Source organism: Gekko japonicus, unplaced genomic scaffold (genome assembly GCF_001447785.1).
Source record: "Gekko japonicus isolate JY-2015 unplaced genomic scaffold, Gekko_japonicus_V1.1 scaffold939, whole genome shotgun sequence".
Classification (NCBI taxonomy): domain Eukaryota; kingdom Metazoa; phylum Chordata; class Lepidosauria; order Squamata; family Gekkonidae; genus Gekko; species Gekko japonicus.
Genome location: NW_015174301.1, coordinates 380545 through 391946, shown reverse-complemented (window position 1 = coordinate 391946; position 11402 = coordinate 380545).

The window sequence follows — 11402 nt, the reverse complement described above, 5'->3', positions numbered from 1 at the left end:
AAAGGGGGGGGCATCCTCGATACAACATAAAAGGTCTCCCCTCCTTGTCTTTGAATGGGGGGGGGCGTGGAGATTGGGGGGGTCCCCCTCCTCCCTCGTTGCTACAGAAAAGGGAGGCGGTGGGGGGGGGAGACTCCCTCCTTGGCCCCCCCCTCCTCCTCAGCCTCAGAAGAGGAATGGGGAGGGGGGGGGAAGCTTCAGAGTCTGATCAACCCCCCCCCCCCCCACAGACACACACACTCCCGGTGTTCCCTCTAAGCTGAGTTCAGTGTGGGCCGGCTCACCGCTTTTTGTTGTGTTTTTTTTTCTCTTAGCCTCTGGCTCACAGGTTTTTCCCCCCTCTCCCGCTCGCTGGGGAAGGACGGCTCCCGAGCAGACTGATTTCACGCAGCAGCCGAATTTTTGGCTGGCTCGCACCTTGGATGCCGCCCGGCCGCCGAGTAGGATTCCTGCTCACGAGGCTCCACGGCTTAGAGGGAGCGTTGCCTCCCCCCCCCTCCTCCCGGTTTCTCTCCCAGTTCCCACCCAGTCAGCCCCCCCACCCTTTCCCCCACGCCCCGGATGCCTTGCTTGGGAATGCAGAGTCTCAAAACGCCACCGTAGGGGGAGGATTCGCACCCAGGGTCCTGGAAGGAGGCGAACCCAAAAGAGTCCTCCTCTTCCTCCCTCCCTCCCCCCCACCCGCTTTTCAAAATAGGGAGTGGGTGGGGCAGAGATGGAGACGGGGGAGCAGACGGAGAGACAAACCCCCCCCCCCTTTAGACCGACCGGGACCTCTTGGGATGCTTGCTTGGGACAGAGTCCAGCCAGAAAAAGGGGGGACCGTTCCCATAGGGGTGGGGAGTGGAAGCACACCCTCGTTGCTACTTCTGGGGGGAGGGCTGTGGTTATAAGGCTGGCATGGGGAGGAGCAGTGTTGGAAGACCCTGGACTGGCACTGGCAAAGGCCGATAGTCCCCTTTTGGCAGGTTAACCCCACCCCACCGTGCATTTGAGGTGGATGACAGTCCACTTCCGATCAATTGCTTCTCTCTCTCTTGGATTGATTCTCCTCGTCTCTTTTCTCTCCGTTTTTGAAGGAATTTGGCAATGCGGCGATTACCGCCTCGAGGGGAAAGGGAGTCTTCCTCGTCTCCGGCTTGTCACCCTCACTTTTGGAGGGAGAACGTCTCCCCCAAATTCTATGGGACGTAACCAGGGCTGAGAAGAATGCTGCCTGAATGCCTTGGGCTTTTTGCGTGGGAAATGCCCCGCTGTAGGGTGGTGGTGTGAGTGAGAAGAGAGTCACCTCTGTGGCTGGTTTCCGCTGTGGCTCCCCTTTTATTGTTTCTCAGCTTTCTGAGAGATGGCAGGTGTCTGTCATGTGCAGCCAGTCACCTAGGGGAGCCAGTGAAAGGCGGAGGGTTCTGCCTCTTCTTGGGATGTTCCAAAAATGCAAATTGTTCTTCTCTTAAGACTTTTATCAAGATGATGCTAACTAAAGCACTTGATTCCTTTCGAAGGTGATGGTGTGGGAGGACAGATGAGCACCCTGGCATGCCAGGGAAGAAGACGTAGGTGTTGTGGCTCTGCGCGTTGGTGTTCTGTCAAAACAAAGTCTGATATTATATATGAAGCCCCCCCCTCAAAAAAAAGAAAAGAAAGATAAAGGAGCTTGGAAACGCCATTAGGGACTACTGTCACTTCTCTTTCCCCCGCCAAGTTCCGTTGTTCACTGAGTTCTCTGTTATTTTTTAAATTCTCAAGGCCTACTTGAGAGCGTTGGCCTTTTTTTCTGCAGTCTTCTCAGTAAAATTCTTTTGGCAAGACTCTGCTATGAATAGATGGACACGCAAGAATGCCATCTTCCTCCCTCTTTCTTCCCCCCCCCCTCTTTCAGGATTAGAAGACATGCCTTCAGTTTGAAGGTAAGGGAAGAACAACTTGACCTTCTGCTACCTGGGCTTGAACCTTAATCCTCTCTGGCAGAGAGGGAGAGTGTTGCAGCTTCCAAGCACACGCATCTTGAATTATTTCAATACCTCTCCCCCCCCGGTTACTTTCTTGCCCCTTTTCATTTTTCATCTATGTTTAGGCATAGTCAGACAATATCCTTGCATAGCCTGTTCTCAAATAAGTTAGAATGTGCACAGCTGAACGGCAAGTGATGGGCGCCCGGTTTACTAGACAGCATCTCTGGTGTCTACTTTTAGTAATTGATTAAATTGCTAGGGTTCTTTTTGTAGAATAAAGTTAGGCCCAGTGCTTTATGTTTAGTGAAGCCCCTGCTGTTTGAGAATTAGAGCACTTAAAAATAATTAGCATCCAGTAGCTGTGATCCAGTATATCAGATAACTTAAGCCAGTAAGATTCAGATTGTATTTATTTATGTTTTAACCATTTCCGTCCCACCTTATCGCCTCAGATTCAAGGGGGCTCTCGTAGTGCAAGAAATGGAGGCTTCCACAATCTAGTAATAGTTGCCTCACTGACCTCTGTTGGATGCTGCAGGAATATTTTCTCGGTTTGCCTTCTGAATTAAGTTTCTTCTTCCTCATGTTCCAATGTTTGTGGTATCAAGTAAGTGGACTTTTTAAAAACAGTTGCTATTTCCACTACAGTGACAAATTCCACTTACAACTTTAGACCAGACTAGATCTGCGCCATTGGTGTCAGCACAAGCAGGATCTGGTCAGTGAAGGCCTTTCAGGATCTCATCAGCAGAAAGAATAACAAAATGATTCATCGGTCCTTGTTTAAATCCGTCTTTAAGTTTAGATGTGTGTGCATGCCCATGTGTAATCTTGTGCATCACTGACTGCTCTGGGTAAATACAAAAGGAAATTGTCCCTTTGTGATGCAAGTCAAAATAGTTTGGATGGGGGGGGGAGTCATGAGTTTTTAATTGTCCGTGGTGTTGGAGAAATCTTAGCAAAGGAACCAAAGCATCCACACACCATTAACTGAGCTTTTTTTTTTTTTTGGTAAAGCTAGTTAATTACAGTCAGTAGGAAATTAATTTGATGGTGAAAGGCCTTTTAAGATTCGACTCCCTCAGTGATGATGAGGCATTCTGGTCTCCAGAATTCAAGTTCTCTTTTTTTTAGTGAGGTCTGAAAATACTGCCAAGAGCAGATTTTTCCGTATGTGGCAGTAAAAATGGTGGTGTGTGTGTGTATTTCCCCCCTGTGCACATTGTAGATGAAGTATTGGACCCGTGTTTTTACCACCATTCACATTCTTAGAGAATATTACTGCGTGTCTCTTAGCGAGAGTATTCCACATAGTAGAGCAAGTAGGCAGCTTTGCCCAGAGCAGATTTTTCCTCCCTGTGCCCTCAAGCTAGGTAGCTGGTAGGAGAGAGAGGTTGTTGGGAAAACCGCTTTTCCATTCTGAGAGCTGACAGTGAAGGAGGAGACTCAAAGCCCGTGATGCGTTTTTTGCATCTGCTTTTGCTCTTGCACTGATGGCTTCAAGAATCTTTGGAGGTAACATATTCTATGATGGTTAGAAATGCCTGTCGCTGAGGTTCTTTTTCTCAAAGAGGACGTATGTTCTGCAAAAGCACCAGCATTCTTCTCCCACAGGTGTCTCTGGGGAGGTACATCTGGGGCGCTGCAGAAGAGATGAACAAAAAGAATAAACAGTGTATTGTTTTCAGCTTATTTTGGGGGGAAAGGTGGCTTGGCCACTCCTGCACTGAAAGCCGGCCGTATTGGTGATGTCCATATTTGTCTCGTATTGCGCAAGGTCTGTAAGCGTCTTGACAGAATGCTGAATTCCATTTTTCTTCAGCCAAGTTTGGACACACAAATGTGTATGTGTGTGTGTCGGGGAAATCCAGCAGTTGGCCTTCATTGCTTCTGGCTGGTCACCCAGGACTAAGAACAGTTGATTTCGTTTTGCTTCTGCTAAGCACGTGTAGGGTAGTACTTTAAGGATGGGTTAAAACATATAAAACACTTGGGTTTTTTTGGTATGGAGTAACCACTGACCTTGTCCTGAAATAACTGAATGAATCATTTGAATGTCTGTGTTTCAGGAACAAACTCGCTGGTGTTTTGGCTCATGTTGTTGTTGTTCAGTCGCACAGTCGACTCCGACTCTTCGTGACCCCATGGACCAGATCATGCCAGGCCTTCCTGTCTTCCGCCGTCCTTTGAAGTTTGCTCAACTTCATGTTCGTTGCATCTATGACACTGTCTAACCATCTCATCCTTTGCCGTCCCTGTCTCATGTACAGTTATTTGAACTACAGAATTGGCAATCTGCAGGTTTCATAGAAGAGATTTTCGTATGTTGTTAGGTTCTCTGTTTTCTGCATTTAAGTAACCTCTTGAGCCTCTGAGTGTGGTAGTCTGAAATATCCCCCTTTTTTGCAGTTTCCCCATCTTTGCGTGTGAAAATTGAATTCCTTTTCCTATATACTTATCACGAAACCTCTTATTTGAGCCTTGCTTTTCTTATTTTTGACATAGCGTAGGCATTGTGCGCTGACAGATAACTTACAACCTTTTCCTCTTCCTTCTTACGAGGTTAAAAATGGAATCCCTTGAATTAGCAGATTTGCTTGGAATTGGGGAAAATATTCTGTCCCTTACAGCGGTGTGTGTCAGTCTCTGGCATTGGATTAGAGACCTACAAGTCATGTAGTATTGGAAGATACACTTGGAAGTATTAGAAGTTGGGAAGTGTTCACCTGTTGACACATCACAGTTACGTGTAGCATACATGGGCAAAAGTGGAGTCGATACCAAGTCACTGTATGACCAAAGAGTTTTGGTAGTCCTATTAAATCATGGTTCTGCTCTTCTTGAGACCTGAAAATTAAAAAAAATGGGGCTGTATCAACAGGAGTATAGTGTCCAGATCACGCGAAGTGATGGTAAAACTTTACTCTGCTCTGGTTAGACCTCACCTAGAGTATTGTGTTCAGTTTTGGGCACCACAATTTAAGAAGGATTTAGACAAGCTGGAAGGTGTCCAGAGGAGGGCAACAAAAATGGTGAGGGGTCTGGAGACCAAGTCCTATGAGGAAAGGCTGAAGGAACTGGGGATGTTTAGCCTGGAGAGGAAACGACTGAGAGGTGATAGTGTCCTCGGGAGGTGGCGGGCAATCCTCGGGAGGTTTTCAAGCAGAGGCTAGGTGGCCCTCTGACAGCAATGCTGATTCTGTGAACTTAATCACGAGAGGGAGGGCAGGGAGGGTTGCCTCAGTGCTTAGTTCTCGTGGCCCTTTCTTCCACGGCCAGGGAAATGGCTGGTCGCCACTTTGGGATCAGGAAGCAATTTTTCTCCAGGCCAATTTGGCTGGAGATCCTGGAGGCTTTTTTGTCATCTTCTGGGCATGGAACACCAGTCACTGGGTTTGTGTGTGTGTGGGGGAGGTATTTGTGAATTTCCTGCATTGTGCAGGGGGTTGGGCTAAATGACGCCGGAAGTCCCTTCCAACTCTGATTCTATGATCCTTCCTTCATCGGAAAATCCTTGGCTCCTGCTTGGCAAGAACTTGTTGTGGTACTCAGGATTTCACATCCGTGTTGTGGCTCTTGATACTTACAAAACATCTCAAACAAAGTGTGTTGCTGCACGCATGAGATCTTTGAAGAAAGTGGCCATTCTCAGAGGCTGGAGAGTATCTGATAAAACATTTAGCATTGACTCTTTAGGAAGGTCACTATCTAAGGAGAGGATTTAACTCGGGTCTCAGATTTTTATTTTCTAATGTCTGTTCTCCCTTTCCACCAAAAGTAGAGCCCTCAGAAGCAGTCATACGTGTGAATTTGTTGTATTCTAAACAAATGCATCGGAAGCAAGACCGATACATGAATCAATTCAATCAGCTGTGCCCCAAAGACTGGCAGGCCTTCCTGGATAGGAATTCCTCACTTGTGGTGACCAGTGCTCCTTCAAAGCTGTGGGGTCTTGTGAGCAAAAGGTCTACTTTGTGAGCTACTGGCATTAAAGTTGTGAGCGAGCGATTTGGCTGCTGCATAAATTGGTTTGCTCTGGAGCCCTTCTTCCTGAGCGAAGACAAAAATGTGTGAGCCGGAGGCTAAAAAACTGTGAGCTGGCTCACACTCACTCAGTGGTGACACCCCAGAAAAGACCCTGCTCTGTGTAGCTGGCCATCTGGGGGCAGTGCAAAGATATAGGTAGTTGTAGATCACTATAGGGAAAGGTACTCCCTAAGATAACTCTGCATCTAATTCTGCAGGCAGCCCTGAAGATCAGGTCACAGAAGCGTATTCTGTACCTTATAAATTGATTATTCAGCTTGTTCTAATCCTGGCACCTCGGGTGTCTTCAGGGGAATAATGAAAAGCCGGATTCACTTAATAATCTTTTAAAGATGAGGGATTGTTGATCTTTTTTTGTGTGTGTGTTTGGAGGAGGGGAAATAACAGCAGTTAAGCAGGAGAATTGCAGGGAACGGTGCTGAATCGCCTTGTTCTGCTGCGAAATGTTTTGTGTAGTCTGAGAATTAAATTAGTCATGCCCACCCCTCAAAGCAAGAAACAAATGTTTTGCAGCCTGTTTAAATTTATTGCACATCGGCTTAAATATAGTTACAGTGATAAATCGAAAGGAAAGCTTTAAAAGACTCTTTTTTTCTTCTCTGCGTAAAGGTCAAAGGTATTCCGTTTCTATTCGGACCCGTACATGTGAGAGAAAATAATTAAAGAGGCGATAGGAGAAACTTTGCTTGCTACAGGACAGGGATGAGGAGGTCATCTCTTGTAGGTCTTCTTAAGCTTCCAAAAGAGAATGCAGCGTTTCACTTAAAACTCACAGTGTTTTAACAGTATAGATTGCTTTGAAGTCAGTGATATAAATAGATTTAAATCAGGTTTTCTAACTCGCCTATTTCCTGAACTACGATGCATACTAATCGGATGCTAATAATAATTTAGACATCTAATTGCAACTAAATCAAGCTTGTTATACTCTCCAGAAGCCCAATTCAAAACCTGAATGCATTCTGCACTACAGAATTTATTTCGGCTTAGGGGAGCAGTTGTGAAATTAAACAAAGCCAGTGGCACCTTTAAGACCGACAAAGTTTTATTCAAGGTGTGAGCTTTCGTGTGCACAGCACACTTTGTCAGACAATGAAATGGAATTACAGATATATATAGTGGCTTGTTAAATTAGCATGCAAAATAGTGGAGCTGTTTTTTAACAGATAAAAAGAATGACAAGTTTAGTTTCTGGTTATCATCTGGTTGGGTTCATCTGGGGGGACGGACAACATAGGTAATAAATACGTTAGAATTGGAGATTGATGTTCCCTAAATTGTGAGATTAAGAACTTCTGTTTGATACTCTGCTCTCTACTCATGTAAGGACCATTGAGTGTGCTCCTAAGTAGGTCTACTCAGAATCCTACTGTGGTCAATTCAATGGGGATTACTTTCAGGAAAAGTGTTTTTAGGATTGCAGTGTAAGTAAACTTGCAGACTAAGGGCGCTTAACTTTCCAGAAACAATGGCCAGGTAGTTTACATGGCTGAGCAGTGTTACTTCCACAACATGGGAAGTAAAGAAGAAGAAGAGATTGGATTTATACCCCGCCCTTCACTACCCGAAAGTGTCTCAGAGCGGCTTACAAACTCCTTTCCCTTCCCCTCCCCACAACAGACACCCTGTGAGGTAGGTGGGGCTGAGAGAGCTCTGACAGAAACGGCTCTTTTTCAAGGATAGCTCTTATCAGAACTAGGGCTTGCCCAAGGTCATCCAGCCAGGTGCAAGTGGAGGAGTGGGGAATCAAACCTGGTTCTCCCAGATTAGAGTCCGCGCACTTTTAACTGCTACACCAAATGCCCCTCCCTCCTTTGAAAATCCATCACTCGAACAGTAACACTGACAACACCTTATTTGTACAGCTTGACCTCGAAAGTCTAATTTTTAACCGGCTGGGTCCTTTAAATAGAAAAATAGATTTTAAATGATGATGGATCTGGTAGAGGATTATGGATCCAGTAATGAGAGATTTTGGCCCACTGTCCGACTGAGTTAGTTGCAAACTACGTTGCGCTGTTTTCAGTAGCAAGTCATGACTAACTTCGCTTGGGCTGGGATGTACAAACATAAATATCCACGTGGTTCTATTGCATTCTCAGATACCGTTCTAACAATGCTCTTTTAAGGGACAGTTAAAACAGCATTGCAAAAAACCTATCCGATTTTTGACTTACATTTTGTAAACCGATGCTTACCCCCCGGCCCGTCTGGGTATAGTGTGGCCGTATGACGATAAAATAGCAGAAACGTTAAAAAAAGAACCAAATAAAAAAGAAGCCCTTAAGTTTTAGGGTATATATCAAGGTTTCTTTAAGCCTGTGTTACTTGTTTTTAAGGACAACCATTTAAAATAAAGCTACTGCAGAGCACTTAACTGAATCCAACTATTATTCCTTGGGCTTTCAGTACTGAATAAGGAGTCAACAATAGGTATATTCATAGCCAGTGTTATTCTCTTTTTCTTTTACAGCAGGTAGGACCCCTATAAATGCCTTGGTGATTATTGTCGTTATAAATTGATAGAGCCGAGTGTGAGGCAAGCGTCGGCTTCTCGTGGAAGGCTATTTCTGGATGATGTGATGTCGCTATTATGATACATTGATCCCCACCCCCCCAGTTCTCTGCCTAATGGGAAATATGCAGACAACAAGAAGAAGAGATTGGATTTATACCCCGCCCTTCACTTGGAGTCTCAGAGCGGCTTACAGTCTCCTCTCCCTTCCCCTCCCCACAACAGACACCCTGTGAGGTAGGCGGGGCCGAGAGAGCTCTTGACAGAAACTGCTATTTCAAGGACAGCTCTTTTCAGAACTATGGCGTGTCCGAGGTCATCCAGCAACTGCAAGCGGAGGAGTGGGAAATCAAACCCGGTTCTCCCAGGTTAGAGTCCACACACTTGACCACTACACTAAACTGGCTCTCGTTTGTTGTTTGTTGTTGTTCGGTCGCACAGTCGAGTCAGAAGGTCGCCAATAACAGAATCGACCAAAGTCAGTGGGATATGAGTGGGGTTAGCAGAATAGTACAAATGAAGAATGTGATCAAAGGGGGAGGCACGTGCCCATTGCCAAAACGGTGGAAAATTATCGTAACCACGTTTGGTTGAGGCGGGCTTGTCAAGAGCGGGTGTCCGCTGAGAACTGGCTGAGCTCCTAGTTTAGGCCGTCTTCCAGTCCAGGGTTTCCAACCAAGTGGGGGCCCAGATGCTCCTGGAGGCAAGCAGTTCTCCGGTTGTTTGTCCTCAGTGCCAGTTACCCAGAGGAGTGCTTGAATCTAAAGGCTTCTTTGAGGTGTCCTGGCTCGTAGTCTTGGATAGCCCTTTCCTCCTCAGTTTTGTCAAATTCCTTTTTGTTAATGGTTGTCAGCGTGGAATGCAAGCGCCCCGTGAAGGCTGCTGGCCTGGCTCGGGTGTGAAATGTGCTTGTCTGGAGCAAGCAAGCGTGTCCAGGTGAGTTCACGGCCTGAATTTAAGACAGAACCGTGCAAGAGCCATGCGAGCTTGGAATCGTCCTCAGCCGCCGCATGAGTCACAAAACGCCTTTCCCTGAGTCACAAAACGCCTTTCCCTAAGATGACGACGTGTCCTGCAGGTCTCGCTGCCAAGGTCTGCGAGCAGAAACGTCCAGGACTGGAATGCCTCTTTGCACCTCATAAATAATGGCCGGAAGTCTTGTCAGAGAGTCCTTCCAAGTGGGCCAGAGTTGGAGATTTCCCACCTAGTAGTGGAGGGGCGAGCAAATGAATGAGCAGCGGATGGCTACTACCCGGTTTAGTTTTTTGTTCTTCTAGTCCCCCTCCACCCAGTTCCTGCTGTACTGGAGTGTTGTACATTTTTTGTGTGTGTTATCTGTGGTGGAGGGTGAGAAGATAGGCGTACTTGCACTGGAGGGGCTGTGGCTCAATGGAAGAACCTCTGCTTTGCATGGAGAAGGTCTCAGATTCAATCCCTGACACCTGAAGGACCTTTGCCTGAGAACCTGGAGAGCTACTGCCAGTCTGAGTAGACAAGACTGGCCTTGATTCAGTATAAGGCAGCTTCCTGTGTTCGTGTGTACGCGTTACATGCTGAACTGTAAGAGGTAACGTCCGCTTTTCCTGCCTGCAGTACCATCGTCTCCGTGCACAGCATCACATTGGACAGCTATAAGCATTCCTCATTGATATTTGTTTCTTGTAATCTCAGTAAACAAACCCATGTGGAGAGTTTTGCTTTCCCTTCGTGCCTGAGGGGTAGTCGTGTCAACCCCCCAGATATCACCCATCTTTTCCCCTGTTACGGGCATAATGTTTCCATGATACAACTGGTGAGGATGTCCTCACTCTCTGAGAATTGGTCTGCCTGGAATTGATTGTTCCAAGGGGAGGGGGATGAGGTGCATAAAACTATGTCAGGTGATGCCTTTTGACTTGATCCAGTAAAAAGATATTCCTGATTTTCTTTTGCATCTAAGGGTTAGGGTTAAGTAGTTAATTGTGTCTGAGACGTTAGGTCTGTCATTGTCTTAAACGAACAGTTCTCCACTTTTGCAATAAATAGGATGCTTTCCCTCCACTCTCATCCCGTTTGTTTGGTTTTGGTTCTCTGGTTTTGAAACATAGGCTCCGTGTTGAGCGTTACCTTGTGGAGACTGGGCCTTGCTTCCCCTTGGAGGGACTGTGCAGGGTAGTGTCGGGCTAGTATCTGGGAGACCCAGGCTCAAAGCCCGGCTCGTGCCGGAGAAGCTCGCTGGGTGACCTGGGGCCAGTCACGCTGTCTCAGCCTGACCTACCTCACAAGGCTGCCGTGAGGATAAAATGGAGGAGAGGGGAATTGGTGTGAGCTGCTTTGGGTCTGCATCGGGGAGACAGGTGGGGGTATAGATGAATTAAATAAATAAAAATAAGCTGCCAGTGGTCAGAAGGATCATGGTTTAGTGCAGGGGTGTCAAACATAAGGCCCGGGGGCCGGATCCGGCCCATCCAGGGCTCTTATGCGGCCTGCGAGCAACTGATTCAAGGGAGGAAGTGCTGGGGGGGAGTGGGCGGAGCCTCTCCATTGTGGCTTCAGCACGGCAGAATAACCTCGTCTGTAGGAGTCAAGCATCATGGGAGCATCTGCCCAGCATTGCATTGCTGCCTCTCCAGTCCGCCTATGTGGGTTTTCCTCTGCACCCCCCTCCCAGCCCAGGGGGCCTTGCAGTGAGGATACACCAACTCAGAGCTTACCAGCTGCTGTCCTTCATACAGTTTCTATCTCTGGTAGCTGGCATTACATTTTATGGCACACATGGGACAGAGTGACATTTATGTCAGATCTGGCCCTTGTAGCAAATGAGTTTTGACACCTCTGGTTTAGTGTTTTGGGATCCCCCCCCCTCAGCCTGCCACCACCACGGATTGTGTTCTGCCACTGGAGCAGGG